Source organism: Mustela nivalis (genome assembly GCF_964662115.1).
Source record: "Mustela nivalis genome assembly, chromosome: 6".
NCBI lineage: Eukaryota > Metazoa > Chordata > Mammalia > Carnivora > Mustelidae > Mustela > Mustela nivalis.
This window is the reverse complement of record NC_139025.1, coordinates 123,444,188-123,462,378: the sequence shown is the minus strand read 5'-3', so window position 1 is coordinate 123,462,378 and position 18,191 is coordinate 123,444,188. Positions and strand designations below refer to the sequence as shown.

Genomic DNA, 18,191 nt, shown 5'->3' with positions numbered 1-18,191 from the left:
GCTGCCGCCAAGCCTGAGGGACAGAGGGTCCGCACCAGGCGGAGGCAAGGCTTCCCCCCAGGCTTGTTCTGAGAGGCATGGCGAGCGGTAACCCCTGGGTCCGTGGCTCACGCGTGCGTGCTACTTTTCCACACTTGTCAGGTGCGGTGGCCACGCCAGGCGGGCCCCCGGTCGGCCCAGAGAAGATGGCCTTCCTGTCCTCGGATTGCGCGGAGCCTGGCCGGGTCTGTGGAAGACGTGCGGTCCAGCGCGGGCAGGCTGCGGACGGAACGGCGAGACGGTAAGCCTTTCCCTGTCTCAGGTGGAACTGGGGACGGCGGGATAGCTCGCGCCTGCCGCAGAGGCTGCCAGTGCGCGCCAGCCTTGCGGCTCCCGGCTCCCGGCTCCCGGTGCGAGGTTGCACCGTTCCTCTTGCTCAGGGGCGTGGGTCCGTACGGGCCGCTGCCGCAGGGCTCTGAGGCCAACGTCTTCCCCTCCGAGCCACCCTGCCTGGCCCGTTCCGTTGACCAGGCGGCCCCCTATGTGCTCGGATCGATGATGACTCCCTCATTCTGCATTCCTTGGAAAAGCTGAACAAAATGAGTGAGAACTCCCTACCGTCGTTCTCATCGAAACTGAGGTCCAGCACGTTTTCTCCCCCGGGGCAGAAGGTAGGAGCGAGGGACAGCTTCCCCTCGGTCACACGCCGGTAGCCACCACCACCACCACCACCAGCACTTCCACTACCAACACCAACACCACCACCTCCCCCACCGCCGCCGCAACCGCCGGCACCGCCAGCACCACCAACAGCCCCAGCTCTAACCCCCGAGGGACCTCGGCCAGAACAGCCGCGTGTGCGGCTCAGGGCCCGCGAGGCGTTTCCCCGCCTTAGCCGGTCGGAGGTCCTGGGAGGCGCAGCCGGGCTCTTGTGTCGAGTCGGAATGATGGTATCCCGTTCGTGGGAGTCCCCAAGGGAGGCGCTGGGTGAGGCCCTCTGAGCGCCTGTCACGGAGCAGCGTGGGCTGGGGTGGTGCTTCAGGCAGAGCTCCTGGGGGATTGTGAGGTAGCGGGTGCGGCGGCAGGCGCCTTGGGTTGCGAGGAGAGCCCCGGGGCCCGTCACCCTGTTGGCATCGTTGGTGTGCCCTATGTGCTTGTGGGTAGAGGGCAGAGGCCCTCGGCCAGGACGCTGTCCTTGACAGCCCCTGAAGTTAATCCCCTGGAGGCCCAGTGGGGCCCCACAAGGCCCGTGCCGTGAGACCAGGGCGAACGTGGAGCCGCCGTGCAGGCTCTCGGCCGACCCAGAATAGGTTGGGACAGGGGAGGAAGGCAGGCGGGCTGCTGGCGGGGAGCTGCGTGGCCCGAGCCTCTGGCTGTAATCTGCCACAAGCGTTCAATGCTTTGGGGGCTGTGGGGGCCGTGCCCGACATCACCCGTCCCCGCTGGGCAGCCACCTGGTGGCTCCGGGGACTGGCCCGGGGCACGTCGGGGCCGCGTTTCGGTCCCTTGTCGGAGTGGGCCCGGGGTCTCCGTCCGCGAGGAGAGGCGATCGGTGGGCGTCTCCAGGGACCCCAAGGAGTGCCATTGCGATGAACCCCAGCACGGAAGGGACGCTGTCTGAGGGCGCAAGCCACGGGAGCCGTGGAGGGCTTGCTCGCCACCGCCGGGCCTGGGCATGGGCAGCGTAGGTATTTCTGAGAGGGTCCCAGAGACTTGTGGCCCAGATGCCCCGATGCCCAGTGGGATGGGGAACGCTCGAGACCTGTCCTTGCTCGCCTGCGCCCTAGGCAGGATGGGGCAAGCCCCGCGAGCACGGTTCCCAGTCCAGCGCTATGGCCTGGCCGGACGTGGAGCTGGGCCAAGGTCAGCTGTGGTGGTGCTGGAGGAGAGGTGGCTTCCTTCCCTTGCTCCTCGCGCCTTACCGTTGGGTCGCAGCGGGTGAGCGATGACGCCAGGGCCAGAGTCCTCGGACGCACGCCGAGCGAGGGGCCCTGCCTGGCATCCCGTCTGGTGTCTGACGGAAACGTCCACTGGGCTTGTGGCCGAGCGTTTCAAGATCCCTGCCTTGGAGGAACGAGGCACGTGGGAGCTCAGGGTGGGCGGGACTTGCCGAGCCGGCGGAAGCCTGCGCACGTGGGGACCGAGCTGCTGGACGAGTGCTCGCTCCCTCAGGGGCGGGGCCCACGAAGACCGCTGGTCGTGGACACACCCGTGCCCTGGGTGGGAATGGGCCCTGCTTTCAGTGGGAGGGTCAGCTGGCCCTCGGCGGGTCATGAGAACCGCTTGCCAAGAGGTGTGCTGCCTGGCCATGCAGGGCCTTGTGGCTGAGAGCAAGGGCGGAGGCGCTTGGCCCGGAATCCAAGCCCCTTCTCCTCTCACGAGGGCCTTGGAGCGGCGTCGGGCCAGCGCCCGATGTGCCAGGGCTTGCCTTTTCCGTGGGCGCCGGGATTTTGTCGGCGGTCGCCGAGGGTCTCTCTCCTCGGTCACGCTGGGTGACGCTGGGGCAAGCGTCAGGGTGACAGAGTTCACATCGCTGTGGCCTCCGTCTCCTGCACCGGATGTGGCTAGCCAGAGCCGGCGTGCTCTGCGTTGCCAGGAGACCTTGGACACGCGTTCCGTCTGGCCTGATCCCGTTAGACCAAGGGGGTGTCGAACGTGGCGCTCGAGGATTCCGTGGCACCAAACTTCCGGAGCAGCGTGCCAGGCCTGGAGGCCAGGGGTCCCTGTCCCGGGAGGGCTGTGAACGTGCGTGAGGCTCCCTCCAAGGGCGACCACCCCGTGGCCGCCCCGACTGCAGAAACGCGCCCACCCGCCACCGTCCTCCTACATGTCCACGTGTCCCACAAGGGCTCCTAGCCCCCACACGCCAGGGCCAAACGCAACCTTACACCATTTCCCCAAACAGGCTCACATGCGCACGCCCGTACACACACACACAAACAGACACACACACATATACACACACACACACACATACACACACACCCATCAACACACGCACGCACACTCGGCACACGCAGACTCACACCCGACCCCACGGAGACCCACGTGTCCGCGGCCTTGCCCGGCCGGCATGCGTGGCCTCCTGTCCGGCTGCCGCCAAGCCTGAGGGACAGAGGGTCCGCACCAGGCGGAGGCAAGGCTTCCCCCCAGGCTTGTTCTGAGAGGCATGGCGAGCGGTAACCCCTGGGTCCGTGGCTCACGCGTGCGTGCTACTTTTCCACACTTGTCAGGTGCGGTGGCCACGCCAGGCGGGCCCCCGGTCGGCCCAGAGAAGATGGCCTTCCTGTCCTCGGATTGCGCGGAGCCTGGCCGGGTCTGTGGAAGACGTGCGGTCCAGCCCGGGCAGGCTGCGGAAGGATCGGCGAGACGGTAAGCCTTTCCCTGTCTCAGGTGGAACTGGGGATGGCGGGATAGCTCGCGCCTGCCGCAGAGGCTGCCAGTGCGCGCCAGCCTTGCGGCTCCCGGCTCCCTGCTCCCGGTGCGAGGTTGCACCGTTCCTCTTGCTCAGGGGCGTGGGTCCGTACGGGCCGCTGCCGCAGGGCTCTGAGGCCAACGGCTTCCCCTCCGAGTCACCCTGCCTGGCCCGTTCCGTTGGCCAGGCGGCCCCCTATGTACTCGGATCGATGATGACTCCCTCATTCTGCATTCCTTGGAAAAGCTGAACAAAATGAGTGAGAACTCCCTACCGTCGTTCTCATCGAAACTGAGGTCCAGCACGTTTTCTCCCCCGGGGCAGAAGGTAGGAGCGAGGGACAGCTTCCCCTCGGTCACACGCCGGTAGCCACCACCACCACCACCACCAGCACTTCCACTACCAACACCAACACCACCACCTCCCCCACCGCCGCCGCAACCGCCGGCACCGCCAGCACCGCCAGCACCACCAGCAGCCCCAGCTCTAACCCCCGAGGGACCTCGGCCAGAACAGCCGAGTGTGCGGCTCAGGGCCCGCGAGGCGTTTCCCCGCCTTAGCCGGTCGGAGGTCCTGGGAGGCGCAGCCGGGCTCTTGTGTCGAGTCGGAATGATGGTATCCCGTTCGTGGGAGTCCCCAAGGGAGGCGCTGGGTGAGGCCCTCTGAGCGCCTGTCACGGAGCAGCGTGGGCTGGGGTGGTGCTTCAGGCAGAGCTCCTGGGGGATCGTGAGGTAGCGGGTGCGGCGGCAGGCGCCTTGGGTTGCGAGGAGAGCCCCGGGGCCCGTCACCCTGTTGGCATCGTTGGTGTGCCCTATGTGCTTGTGGGTAGAGGGCAGAGGCCCTCGGCCAGGACGCTGTCCTTGACAGCCCCTGAAGTTAAGCCCCTGGAGGCCCAGTGGGGCCCCACAAGGCCCGTGCCTTGAGACCAGGGCGAACGTGGAGCCGCCGTGCAGGCTCTCGGCCGACCCAGAATAGGTTGGGACAGGGGAGGAAGGCAGGCGGGCTGCTGGCGGGGAGCTGCGTGGCCCGAGCCTCTGGCTGTAATCTGCCACAAGCGTTCAATGCTTTGGGGGCTGTGGGGGCCGTGCCCGACATCACCCGTCCCCGCTGGGCAGCCACCTGGTGGCTCCGGGGACTGGCCCGGGGCACGTCGGGGCCGCGTTTCGGTCCCTTGTCGGAGTGGGCCCGGGGTCTCCGTCCACGAGGAGAGGCGATCGGTGGGCGTCTCCAGGGACCCCAAGGAGTGCCATTGCGATGAACCCCAGCACGGAAGGGACGCTGTCCGCGGGCGCAAGCCACGGGAGCCGTGGAGGGCTTGCTCCCCACCGCCGGGCCAGGGCATGGGCAGCGTAGGTATTTCTGAGAGGGTCCCAGAGACTTGTGGCCCAGATGCCCCGATGCCCAGTGGGATGGGGAACGCTCGAGACCTGTCCTTGCTCGCCTGCGCCCTAGGCAGGATGGGGCAAGCCCCGCGAGCACGGTTCCCAGTCCAGCGCTATGGCCTGGCCGGACGTGGAGCTGGGCCAAGGTCAGCTGTGGTGGTGCTGGAGGAGAGGTGGCTTCCTTCCCTTGCTCCTCGCGCCTTACCGTGGGGTCGCAGCGGGTGAGCGATGACGCCAGGGCCAGAGTCCTCGGACGCACGCCGAGCGAGGGGCCCTGCCTCGCATCCCGCCTGGTGTCTGACGGAAACGTCCACTGGGCTTGTGGCCGAGCGTTTCAAGATCCCTGCCTTGGAGGAACGAGGCACGTGGGAGCTCAGGGTGGGCGGGACTTGCCGAGCCGGCGGAAGCCTGCGCACGTGGGGACCGAGCTGCTGGACGAGTGCTCGCTCCCTCAGGGGCGGGGCCCACGAAGACCACTGGTCGTGGACACACCCGTGCCCTGGGTGGGAATGGGCCCTGCTTTCAGTGGGAGGGTCAGCTGGCCCTCGGCGGGTCATGAGAACCGCTTGCCAAGAGGTGTGCTGCCTGGCCATGCAGGGCCTTGTGGCTGAGAGCAAGGGCGGTGGCGCTTGGCCCGGAATCCAAGCCCCTTCTCCTCTCACGAGGGCCTTGGAGCGGCGTCGGGCCAGCGCCCGATGTGCCAGGGCTTGCCGTTTCCGTGGGCGCCGGGATTTTGTCGGCGGTCGCCGAGGGTCTCTCTCCTGCGGTCACGCTGGGTGACGCTGGGGCAAGCGTCAGGGTGACAGAGTTCACATCGCTGTGGCCTCCGTCTCCTGCACCGGATGTGGCTAGCCAGAGCCGGCGTGCTCTGCGTTGCCAGGAGACCTTGGACACGCGTTCCGTCTGGCCTGATCCCGTCAGACCAAGGGGGTGACGAACGTGGCGCTCGAGGATTCCGTGGCACCAAACTTCCGGAGCAGCGTGCCAGGCCTGGAGGCCAGGGGTCCCTGTCCCGGGAGGGCTGTGAACGTGCGTGAGGCTCCCTCCAAGGGCGACCACCCCGTGGCCGCCCCGACTGCAGAAACGCGCCCACCCGCCACCGTCCTCCTACATGTCCACGTGTCCCACAAGGGCTCCTAGCCCCCACACGCCAGGGCCAAACGCAACCTTACACCATTTCCCCAAACAGGCTCACATGCGCACGCCCGTACACACACACACAAACAGACACACACACATATACACACACACACACACATACACACACACCCATCAACACACGCACGCACACTCGGCACACGCAGACTCACACCCGACCCCACGGAGACCCACGTGTCCGCGGCCTTGCCCGGCCGGCATGCGTGGCCTCCTGTCCGGCTGCCGCCAAGCCTGAGGGACAGAGGGTCCGCACCAGGCGGAGGCAAGGCTTCCCCCCAGGCTTGTTCTGAGAGGCATGGCGAGCGGTAACCCCTGGGTCCGTGGCTCACGCGTGCGTGCTACTTTTCCACACCTGTCAGGTGCGGTGGCCACGCCAGGCGGGCCCCCGGTCGGCCCAGAGAAGATGGCCTTCCTGTCCTCGGATTGCGCGGAGCCTGGCCGGGTCTGTGGAAGACGTGCGGTCCAGCCCGGGCAGGCTGCGGACGGATCGGCGAGACGGTAAGCCTTTCCCTGTCTCAGGTGGAACTGGGGACGGCGGGATAGCTCGCGCCTGCCGCAGAGGCTGCCAGTGCGCGCCAGCCTTGCGGCTCCCGGCTCCCGGCTCCCGGTGCGAGGTTGCACCGTTCCTCTTGCTCAGGGGCGTGGGTCCGTACGGGCCGCTGCCGCAGGGCTCTGAGGCCAACGGCTTCCCCTCCGAGTCACCCTGCCTGGCCCGTTCCGTTGGCCAGGCGGCCCCCTATGTACTCGGATCGATGATGACTCCCTCATTCTGCATTCCTTGGAAAAGCTGAACAAAATGAGTGAGAACTCCCTACCGTCGTTCTCATCGAAACTGAGGTCCAGCACGTTTTCTCCCCCGGGGCAGAAGGTAGGAGCGAGGGACAGCTTCCCCTCGGTCACACGCCGGTAGCCACCACCACCACCACCACCAGCACTTCCACTACCAACACCAACACCACCACCTCCCCCACCGCCGCCGCAACCGCCGGCACCTCCAGCACCACCAACAGCCCCAGCTCTAACCCCCGAGGGACCTCGGCCAGAACAGCCGCGTGTGCGGCTCAGGGCCCGCGAGGCGTTTCCCCGCCTTAGCCGGTCGGAGGTCCTGGGAGGCGCAGCCGGGCTCTTGTGTCGAGTCGGAATGATGGTATCCCGTTCGTGGGAGTCCCCAAGGGAGGCGCTGGGTGAGGCCCTCTGAGCGCCTGTCACGGAGCAGCGTGGGCTGGGGTGGTGCTTCAGGCAGAGCTCCTGGGGGATCGTGAGGTCGCGGGTGCGGCGGCAGGCGCCTTGGGTTGCGAGGAGAGCCCCGGGGCCCGTCACCCTGTTGGCATCGTTGGTGTGCCCTATGTGCTTGTGGGTAGAGGGCAGAGGCCCTCGGCCAGGACGCTGTCCTTGACAGCCCCTGAAGTTAAGCCCCTGGAGGCCCAGTGGGGCCCCACAAGGCCCGTGCCGTGAGACCAGGGCGAACGTGGAGCCACTGTGCAGGCTCTCGGCCGACCCAGAATAGGTTGGGACAGGGGAGGAAGGCAGGCGGGCTGCTGGCGTGGAGCTGCGTGGCCCGAGCCTCTGGCTGTAATCTGCCACAAGCGTTCAATGCTTTGGGGGCTGTGGGGGTCGTGCCCGACATCACCCGTCCCCGCTGGGTAGCCACCTGGTGGCTCCGGGGACTGGCCCGGGGCACGTCGGGTCCGCGTTTCGGTCCCTTGTCGGAGTGGGCCCGGGGTCTCCGTCCGTGAGGAGCGGCGATCGGTGGGCGTCCCAGGGACCCCAAGGAGTGCCATTGCGATGAACCCCAGCACGGAAGGGACGCTGTCCGCGGGCGCAAGCCACGGGAGCCATGGAGGGCTTGCACCCCACCGCCGGGCCTGGGCATGGGCAGCGTAGGTATTTCTGAGAGGGTCCCAGAGACTTGTGGCCCAGATGCCCCGATGCCCAGTGGGATGGGGAACGCTCGAGACCTGTCCTTGCTCGCCTGCGCCCTAGGCAGGATGGGGCAAGCCCCGCGAGCACGGTTCCCAGTCCAGCGCTATGGCCTGGCCGGACGTGGAGCTGGGCCAAGGTCAGCTGTGGTGGTACTGGAGGAGAGGTGGCTTCCTTCCCTTGCTCCTCGCGCCTTACCGTGGGGTCGCAGCGGGTGAGCGATGACGCCAGGGCCAGAGTCCTCGGACGCACGCCGAGCGATGGTCCCTGCCTGGCGTCCCGCCTGGTGTCTGACGGAAACGTCCACTGGGCTTGTGGCCGAGCATTTCAAGATCCCTGCCTTGGAGGAGCGAGGCACGTGGGAGCTCAGGGTGGGCGGGACTTGCCGAGCCGGCGGAGGCCTGCGCACGTGGGGACCGAGCTGCTGGACGAGTGCTCGCTCCCTCAGGGGCGGGGCCCACGAAGACCGCTGGTCGTGGACACACCCGTGCCCTGGGTGGGAATGGGCCCTGCTTTCAGTGGGAGGGTCAGCTGGCCCTCGGCGGGTCATGAGAACCGCTTGCCAAGAGGTGTGCTGCCTGGCCATTCAGGGCCTTGTGGCTGAGAGCAAGGGCGGTGGCGCTTGGCCCGGAATCCAAGCCCCTTCTCCTCTCACGAGCGCCTTGGAGCGGCGTCGGGCCAGCGCCCGATGTGCCAGGGCTTGCCGTTTTCGTGGGCGCCGGGATTTTGTCGGCGGTCGCCGAGGGTCTCTCTCCTGCGGTCACGCTGGGTGACGCTGGGGCAAGCGTCAGGGTGACAGAGTTCACATCGCTGTGGCCTCCGTCTCCTGCACCGGATGTGGCTAGCCAGAGCCGGCGTGCTCTGCGTTGCCAGGAGACCTTGGACACGCGTTCCGTCTGGCCTGATTCCGTCAGACCAAGGGGTGTCGAACGTGGCGCTCGAGGATTCCGTGGCACCAAACTTCCGGAGCAGCGTGCCAGGCCTGGAGGCCAGGGGTCCCTGTCCCGGGAGGGCTGTGAACGTGCGTGAGGCTCCCTCCAAGGGCGACCACCCCGTGGCCGCCCCGCCTGCAGAAACGCGCCCACCCGCCACCGTCCTCCTACATGTCCACGTGTCCCACAAGGGCTCCTAGCCCCCACACGCCAGGGCCAAACGGAACCTTACACCATTTCCCCAAATGGCTCACATGCGCACGCCCCTACACACACACACAAACAGACACACACACATATATACACACACACACACACATACACACACACCCATCAACACACGCACGCACACTCGGCACACGCAGACTCACACCCGACCCCACGGAGACCCACGTGTCCGCGGCCTTGCCCGGCCGGCATGCGTGGCCTCCTGTCCGGCTGCCGCCAATCCTGAGGGACAGAGGGTCCGCACCAGGCGAGGCAAGGCTTCCCCCCAGGCTTGTTCTGAGAGGCATGGCGAGCGGTAACCCCTGGGTCCGTGGCTCACGCGTGCGTGCTACTTTTCCACACTTGTCAGGTGCGGTGGCCACGCCAGGCGGGCCCCCGGTCAGCCCAGAGAAGATGGCCTTCCTGTCCTCGGATTGCACGGAGCCTGGCCGGGTCTGTGGAAGACGTGCGGTCCAGCGCGGGCAGGCTGCGGACGGATCGGTGAGACGGTAAGCCTTTCCCTGTCTCAGGTGGAACTGGGGACGGCGGGATAGCCCGCGCCTGCTGCAGAGGTTGCCAGTGCGCGCCAGCCTTTCGGCGAGCAGGTCCCGAATCCCGGTGCGAGGAGGCACCGTTCCAATTGCTCAGGGGCGTGGGTCCGGACTGGCCGGGCTGCCGCAGGGTTCTGTGGCCATTGGCCTCCCCTCTGAGCCACGCTGTCTGGCCCATTTGTTGGCCAGGTGGCCCCCAATGTGCTCGGAATGATGATGACTCCCTCATTGTGCATTCCTTGGAAAAGCTGAACAAAATGAGTGAGAACTCTTTACCGTCGTTCTCATCGAAACTGAGGTCCAGCACGTTGTCTCTCCCGCGGCAGAAGGTAGGAGCGAGGGACAGCTTCCCCTCAGTCACACGTCTGAAGCCACTACTGCCAACCGAACTACTTCCCCTTCCATAAACAACACTACCAGAACCACCAGCATCTATAGTCCTCGCAAATGACTGCCTCCTTCTCATTATTCCATGTTTCCAGTTGGATTTCCGCAGGCTGGATCCGCATGGGACCATGGTATGAGATTTGCTCTTTGACAGGACGCAGTCGAGATTGCAGAATGTGGTGGCTTGCTGACAATCGTTGCTGCCTGCTTGTCCAAGTCACATATGGTTCAACAGTGGCTTGCATTTTCGATAGATTTAGGGACGAGAGGCCTGTAGACAGAGGAGTTCTATTTTATGTTTGCAGTGCACCTGGTCAGAGGCTCAGCCTCCTGTGCCACCGAAGACCTGGGCATGCTTCACCACCCTGCGGGCATTTGCGGTCCACGTCCCAGTTCCCCAGCGGTTCTGGCTGCGCCATCATCCAAGTGTGCCAATTGGAGGCGGGGGACAGGCGGGTGGTATGGGAACTTGAGATAACCACTTCACGCAGCTTGCTTCTGAGCAGGCAGGAATGAGGGGGACATGACCTCCTGCGGGATGGGTTTGTCGTAGCCCCACAGGAACTGGGATATCTTGAGGATGGGGCAGGTTTCCTGTATGCCAGAATGGAGGACTCCGGTCCATGGCAGGGAGGGCAGCAGCTTTGGGGCCCACCTAGGGGAAGACATTTTCCCCCTACCTGAACACAGGCCCGTGTCTTTTCAGAGGCCTCCTTGGCCGAGAACAGCCCCCTTGGCAAACCGGTGGCCTGGAGCTGGGTGTTCACAAGGGCCGACGAGTCTGAGCTCAGAGGCCGTGCCTGGCTAGAGCCGGCCCTTTGAATGCTCCGTGTCCTGAGACGTGCTCGGATCGATGATGACTCCCTACAAATGCATTCCTTGGAAATCTGAACAAAATGAGTGACAATCCCTACCGTCGTCCTCATCGGAACTGAGGTCCAGCACGTGGTTCCCCGCCAGCAAATCCCAGAGAGAGATTCAGGACACCCGATATCCTTACCTCAAACTCGGAGTGCTTGGCACGTGGGAATGTCACTCCTCGGGCCGGGGAACTGCTCCGTGGCAGAGGGAGTATGCCCCCTCCTGTAGCAGATGGCCAGCGGGAACCAGGGCTCTCTGGGGCCAAAGGTCTGGCTGCTTCCAGAGAGGCCAGGGAGGTCGTGCGTGCCAGAGGTCCACCGCCCACGTGGTCCAGAGGCCCGGAGGGCCTCCCTGCCACTCACCGCTCACCGCCAGCAGCACCGCTGTCCTCGCCGCGGTCCCTGGCCTTTGTGCCTCCAACTCCCTTGTGCCTTGTCCACTGAGGGCAGAGAGGTTTTAGACACGGAATGGGAAGAGGATGCTGGGCCAGGAGTGGAACATACTTCATCTGCAACGGCTCCACGTCGGAGGGCTTGAGGCCCACCGTGGCGGCTGGGCATCCTCAGGGAGTTCCGGGACTGGGTAGGACGGTGACTCCGATGACATCGCCTGTGCCAGAGGGTCCATCTTTTGGCCCCGGCCACCATGGAGTTTTACATGGGGGCGGGAGGGAGGCTACAGGGATGCGGACATGGGGGCTGGGAGGAAGCCCTGGGCAGAGACCAAGGCAGGTAGAAGTGTCGTTCCGGTAAAGACTGGGCCACGTGATGCTGGGATGGGAGGCGGCGGCACCCCCGCCGCAGGCCATTTCTCCCTGTGCAGAGGTTCACATTGATTAAGGCTTCCCAGGTGACTGTGAGCCACGAGTGTGCGTGGAGTCTAACCATGGGGTGTGATGGGTTTCTCACGGTTGGAGGCGGCAGCACCTGCGCACCCAAGTGGCGCCCAGCTAGGTTCGGTGGGGCAGGTCATATCTGGAAAGTGACGCCCTTTGCTACGCCTTGTGCTGACTTGGCAGTGGAAGCATTCGTGGAGAGGCTCCTTCAGGGTGGGTTGCCGGCACCTGCCTGCTTCCCACAAGTCTGTGTTGCCAGATGGACTGCAGCAGGCAGAATCCGGGTGGGGACCTGGGCACGAGAATGGCTCTCATACGGTTGGCAGGCGAGGCTGCGGGATATGGGAGTGTGCCGACAAGGCCTTGCTGCCTGCTGGTCCCAGTCTCATGTGGTTCTGCAGTGGCCTGCATTTGCGTTAGATTTAGGGACCCCGGGCCCGGAGACACTGGGTCCTGTGGCAGGCCAGGCAGTGCTCCGGGTCATAGGCTCACCCTCCTGTGCCACCGAAGACCAGGGGCGTGCTGCCCCGACCCATGGGCAATTTCGGGCCACGTCCCAGAGCCCCAGAGCTGCTGGCTGCGCCAGCTACCAGGGTGCTAATGGGAGGCGGGGGGTCGTGCGGGTGGCATGAGCGCACGGGGTCACCGCCTCTCGCGGTTTGCCCCAGAGCCCACAGGAAGGATGTGGACGTGACTTTCTGCGGGGTGGGTGTGTGGTCACCCCCTCGGGATCTGGGGTTTCTTAGAGCTGGCATGGGTTTTCTCTATGGAGGAAGAGAGGGGATCGGGCAATGGCACGGGGGGCCGTCGGGCCCCACCTGTGGGAGTCCACTTACTCCCATCCCGAACCCGGGGCTCATTGCTCCTAAGGTGATTGCACTGGAGCCAAGGGGATTTCCGTCGGGTTGGTTCACTGATGCCGCATCGTGTTGCTAGGTCGTGCATCTACTTGTTGGGCTGAGTAGGTGCTGGTTGCGTGGTGGGTACCAACGTTGGGATGCGGCTGGTTGGGGAGACGCTCGCTCTGGGCTTATACCCCTCTGGGTAAGGCGAGGTCACACGGATGCCCCTGGTGCTCGCTGGGGATGCGCCACACGCCGGCCATTTGTTCCACCGATGGAGAAGTCAGGTGTTGCCGTATGTGGTCTAGGGATTCGTTTCCATTAAAGGACACAGTGTGCGTGCTGTCCCTCGTCTCAAACCCACTGTGCGCACCTCCCCCCAACACTCTCTCCCCTTCCTGCCACCCTGCCCTCCATTTTCCCCCGCCCGGCCCCGTGCCTGCATACTTGGATGCTTCCATGTGTAGACATTGGTCCTCAGGCACGGGACCAAGCACTGCCCATCGTAGGGAGTGGTAGAGCAGAGTGTCCCCACTGGGTAGAACCTGCATGGAGCCCCACAGACGTATCCCTGGGCTATGGCGCACCTGTCACTTCTCCCCATGTCCCAGGTGGAGTTGGCTGCACGGGCGTGTCGGTGACTGTTGGCGACTCCCATTTTCCTGATCCGCGATGCCCTACCTGTGAGGAGAAGACGCACCTGGAGAGGCACAGTGTGTAGGCTGTGGTCAGCTGGGAGTCGCCCACATCTGCAGTAAGTGTCTCACCTTTGCCACCACATGCTCGGGTCTTCCCCTGGGCCTCCTTGGCCTAGAATGGCCCGCTGGGCAACCCCATGGCCTGGGGCTGGGTGTTCACAAGGGCCGACGAGTCTGAGCTCAGTGGCCGTGCCAGGCTAGAGCCGGCCCTTTGAATGCTCCGTGTCCGGAGACGTGCTCGGATCGATGATGACTCACTTCAAATGCATTCCTTGGAAATCTGAACAAAATGAGTGACAATCCCTACCGTCGTCCTCATCGGAACTGAGGTCCAGCACGTGGTTCCCCGCCAGCAAATCCCAGAGAGAGATTCAGGACACCCGATATCCTTACCTCAAACTCGGAGAGCTTGGCACGTGAAAATGTCACTCCTCGGGCCAGGGAACTGCTCCGTTGCAGAGGGAGTATGCCCCCTCCTGTAGCAGATGGCCAGCGGGAACCAGGGCTCTCTGGGGCCAAAGGTCTGGCTGCTTCCAGAGAGGCCAGGGAGGTCGTGCGTGCCAGAGGTCCACCGCCCACGTGGTCCAGAGGCCCGGAGGGCCTCCCTGCCACTCACCGCTCACCGCCAGCAGCACCGCTGTCCTCGCCGCGGTCCCTGGCCTTTGTGCCTCCAACTCCCTTGTGCCTTGTCCACTGAGGGCAGAGAGGTTTTAGACACGGAATGGGAAGAGGATGCTGGGCCAGGAGTGGAACATACTTCATCTGCAACGGCTCCACGTCAGAGGGCTTGAGGCCCACCGTGGCGGCTGGGCATCCTCAGGGAGTTCCGGGACTGGGTAGGACGGTGACTCCGATGACATCGCCTGTGCCAGAGGGTCCATCTTTTGGCCCCGGCCACCATGGAGTTTTACATGGGGGCGGGAGGGAGGCTACAGGGATGCGGACATGGGGGCTGGGAGGAAGCCCTGGGCAGAGACCAAGGCAGGTAGAAGTGTCGTTCCGGTAAAGACTGGGCCACGTGATGCTGGGATGGGAGGCGGCGGCACCCCCGCCGCAGGCCATTTCTCCCTGTGCAGAGGTTCACATTGATTAAGGCTTCCCAGGTGACTGTGAGCCACGAGTGTGCGTGGAGTCTAACCATGGGGTGTGATGGGTTTCTCACGGTTGGAGGCGGCAGCACCTGCGCACCCAAGTGGCGCCCAGCTAGGTTCGGTGGGGCAGGTCATATCTGGAAAGTGACGCCCTTTGCTACGCCTTGTGCTGACTTGGCAGTGGAAGCATTCGTGGAGAGGCTCCTTCAGGGTGGGTTGCCGGCACCTGCCTGCTTCCCACAAGTCTGTGTTGCCAGATGGACTGCAGCAGGCAGAATCCGGGTGGGGACCTGGGCACGAGAATGGCTCTCATACGGTTGGCAGGCGAGGCTGCGGGATATGGGAGTGTGCCGACAAGGCCTTGCTGCCTGCTGGTCCCAGTCTCATGTGGCTCTGCAGTGGCCTGCATTTGCGTTAGATTTAGGGACCCCGGGCCCGGAGACACTGGGTCCTGTGGCAGGCCAGGCAGTGTTCTGGGTCATAGGCTCACTCTCCGGTGCCACCGAAGACCAGGGGCGTGCTGCCCCGACCCATGGGCAATTTCGGGCCACGTCCCAGAGCCCCAGAGCTGCTGGCTGCGCCAGCTACCAGGGTGCTAATGGGAGGCGGGGGGTCGTGCGGGTGGCATGAGCGCACGGGGTCACCGCCTCTCGTGGTTTGCCCCAGAGCCCACAGGAAGGATGTGGACGTGACTTTCTGCGGGGTGGGTGTGTGGTCACCCCCTCGGGATCTGGGGTTTCTTAGAGCTGGCATGGGTTTTCTCTATGGAGGAAGAGAGGGGATCGGGCAATGGCACGGGGGGCCGTCGGGCCCCACCTGTGGGAGTCCACTTACTCCCACCCCGAACCCGGGGCTCATTGCTCCTAAGGTGATTGCACTGGAGCCAAGGGGATTTCCGTCGGGTTGGTTCACTGATGCCGCATCGTGTTGCTAGGTCGTGCATCTACTTGTTGGGCTGAGTAGGTGCTGGTTGCGTGGTGGGTACCAACGTTGGGATGCGGCTGGTTGGGGAGACGCTCGCTCTGGGCTTATACCCCTCTGGGTAAGGCGAGGTCACACGGATGCCCCTGGTGCTCGCTGGGGATGCGCCACACGCTGGCCATTTGTTCCACCGATGGAGAAGTCAGGTGTTGCCGTATGTGGTCTAGGGACTCGTTTCCATTAAAGGACACAGTGTGCGTGCTGTCCCTCGTCTCAAACCCACTGTTCGCACCTCCCCCCAACACTCTCTCCCCTTCCTTCCACCCTGCCCTCCATTTTCCCCCGGCCGGCCCCGTGCCTGCATACTTGGATGCTTCCATGTGTAGACATTGGTCCTCAGGCACGGGACCAAGCACTGCCCATCGTAGGGAGTGGTAGAGCAGAGTGTCCCCACTGCGTGGAACCTGCATGGAGCCCCACAGACGTATCCCTGGGCTATCGCGCACCTGTCACTTCTCCCCATGTCCCAGGTGGAGTTGGCTGCACGGGCGTGTCGGTGACTGTTGGCGACTCCCATTTTCCTGATCCGCGATGCCCTACCTGTGAGGAGAAGACGCCCCTGGAGAGGCACAGTGTGTAGGCTGTGGTCAGCTGGGAGTCGCCCACATCTGCAGTAAGTGTCTCACCTTTGCCACCACATGCCCGGGTCTTCCCCTGGGCCTCCTTGGCCTAGAATGGCCCGCTGGGCAACCCCATGGCCTGGGGCTGGGTGTTCACAAGGGCCGACGAGTCTGAGCTCAGTGGCCGTGCCAGGCTAGAGCCGGCCCTTTGAATGCTCCGTGTCCGGAGACGTGCTCGGATCGATGATGACTCACTTCAAATGCATTCCTTGGAAATCTGAACAAAATGAGTGACAATCCCTACCGTCGTCCTCATCGGAACTGAGGTCCAGCACGTGGTTCCCCGCCAGGAAATCCCAGAGAGAGATTCAGGCCACCCGATATCCTTAAGTTAACTCGGAGTGCTTGGCACGTGGGAATGTCGCTCCTCGGGCCGGGGAACTGCTCCGTGGCAGAGGGAGTATGCCCCATCCTGTAGCAGATGGCCAGCGGGAACCAGGGCCCTCTGGGGCCAAAGGTCTGGCTGGTTCCAGAGAGGCCAGGGAGGTCATGCGTGCCAGAGTTCCACCGCCCACGTGGTCCAGAGGCCCGGAGGGCCTACCGCCACTCACTGCTCACCGCCAGCAGCACCGCTGTCCTCGCCGCGGTCCCTGGCCTTTGTGCCTCCAACTCCCTTGTGCCTTGTCCACTGAGGGCAGAGAGGTTTTAGACACGGAAGGGGAAGAGGATGCTGGGCCAGGAGTGGAACATACTTCATCTGCAACAGCTCCACGACGGAGGGCTTGAAGCCGACCGTGGCGGCTGGGCATCCTCAGGGAGATCAGGGAATGGGCAGGACGGTGACTCCGATGACATCGCCTGTGCCAGAGGGTCCATCCTTTTGGCCCCGGCCACCATGGAGTTTTACATGGGGGCGGGAGGGAGGCTACAGGGATGCGGACATGGGGGCTGGGAGGAAGCCCTGGGCAGAGACCAAGGCAGCTAGAAGTGTCGTCCCGGGAAAGACTTGGCCACGCGATGCTGGGATGGGAGGCGGCGGCACCCCCGCCGCAGGCCATTTCTCCCTGTGCAGAGGTTCACATTGATTAAGCCTCCCAGGTGACTTGAGCCACGAGTGTGCGTGGAGTCTAACCATGGCGGGTGTGATGAGTTTCTCGTGGTTGGAGGCGGCCGCACCTGGGGACCCTAGTGGCGCCCAGCTAGGTTCGGTGGGGCAGGTCATATCTGGAGGGTGACGCCCTTTGCATCGCCTTGTGCTGACTTGGCAGTGGAAGCATTCGTGGAGAGGCTCCTTCAGGGTGGGTTGCTGGCCCCTGCCTGCTTCCCACAAGTCTGTGTTGCCAGATGGACTGCAGCAGGCAGAATCCGGGTGGGGACCTGGGCACGAGAATGGCTCTCATACGGTTGGCAGGCGAGGCTGCGGGATATGGGAGTGTGCCGACAAGGCCTTGCTGCCTGCTGGTCCCAGTCTCATGTGGTTCTGCAGTGGCCTGCATTTGCGTTAGATTTAGGGACCCCGGGCCCGGAGACACTGGGTCCTGTGGCAGGCCAGGCAATGCTCCGGATCAGAGGCTCAGCCTCCTGTGCCACCGAAGACCAGGAGCGTCCTGCCCCAATCCATGGGCAATTTCAGGCCACGTCCCAGAGCCCCAGAGATGCTGGCTGCCCCAGCTACCAGGGTGCTAATGGGAGGCGGGGGGTCGTGCGGGTCGCATGAGCGCACGGGTCACCGCCTCTCGCGGTTCGCCACAGAGCCCACAGGAAGGATGTGGACGTGACTTTCTGCGGGGTGGATGTGTGGTCACCCCCTCGGGACCTGGGGTTTCTTAGAGCTGGCATGGGTTTTCTCTATGGAGGAAGAGAGGGGATCGGGCAATGGCACGGGGGGGTGTCGGGCCCCACCTGTGGGAGGCCACTTACTCCCACCCCGAACCCGGGGCTCATTGCTCCTAAGGTGATTGCCCTGGAGCCAAGGGGATTTCCCTCGGGTTGGTTCACTGATGCCGCATCGTGTTGCTAGGTCTCCTTGTTGGGCCGAGTAGGTGCTGGTTGCGTGGTGGGTACCAACGTTGGGATGCGGCTGGTTGGGGAGACGCTCGCTCTGGGCTTATACCCCTCTGGGTAAGGCGAGGTCACACGGATGCCCCTGGTGCTCGCTGGGGATGCGCCACACGCCGGCCATTTGTTCCACCGATGGAGAAGTCAGGTGTTGCCGTATGTGGTCTAGGGACTCGTTTCCATTAAAGGACACAGTGTGCGTGCTGTCCCTCGTCTCAAACCCACTGTGCGCACCTCCCCCCAACACTCTCTCCCCTTCCTGCCACCCTGCCCTCCATTTTCCCCCTCCCGGCCCCGTGCCTGCATACTTGGATGCTTCCATGTGTAGACATTG

The 18,191-nt window shown here is 64.4% G+C and overlaps 1 long non-coding RNA gene across 5 annotated transcripts in view; it reads left to right on the top strand.

Annotated features, from left to right (window-relative positions):
* Window positions 1-18,191, top strand: part of LOC309867597 — an 86,999-nt gene that overhangs the window by 12,045 nt on the left and 56,763 nt on the right. For 4 of the 5 annotated variants that reach the window (XR_014313256.1, XR_014313257.1, XR_014313258.1 and 1 more), the window contains exons 1-3: window positions 6,372-6,432; window positions 13,081-13,223; window positions 15,710-15,852. This is a non-coding gene — a long non-coding RNA (uncharacterized lncRNA). Of the gene's footprint in view, window positions 1-6,371; window positions 6,433-13,080; window positions 13,224-15,709; window positions 15,853-18,191 lie in introns of those variants that run through there. The other variant, XR_014313255.1, reaches the window with a different exon arrangement.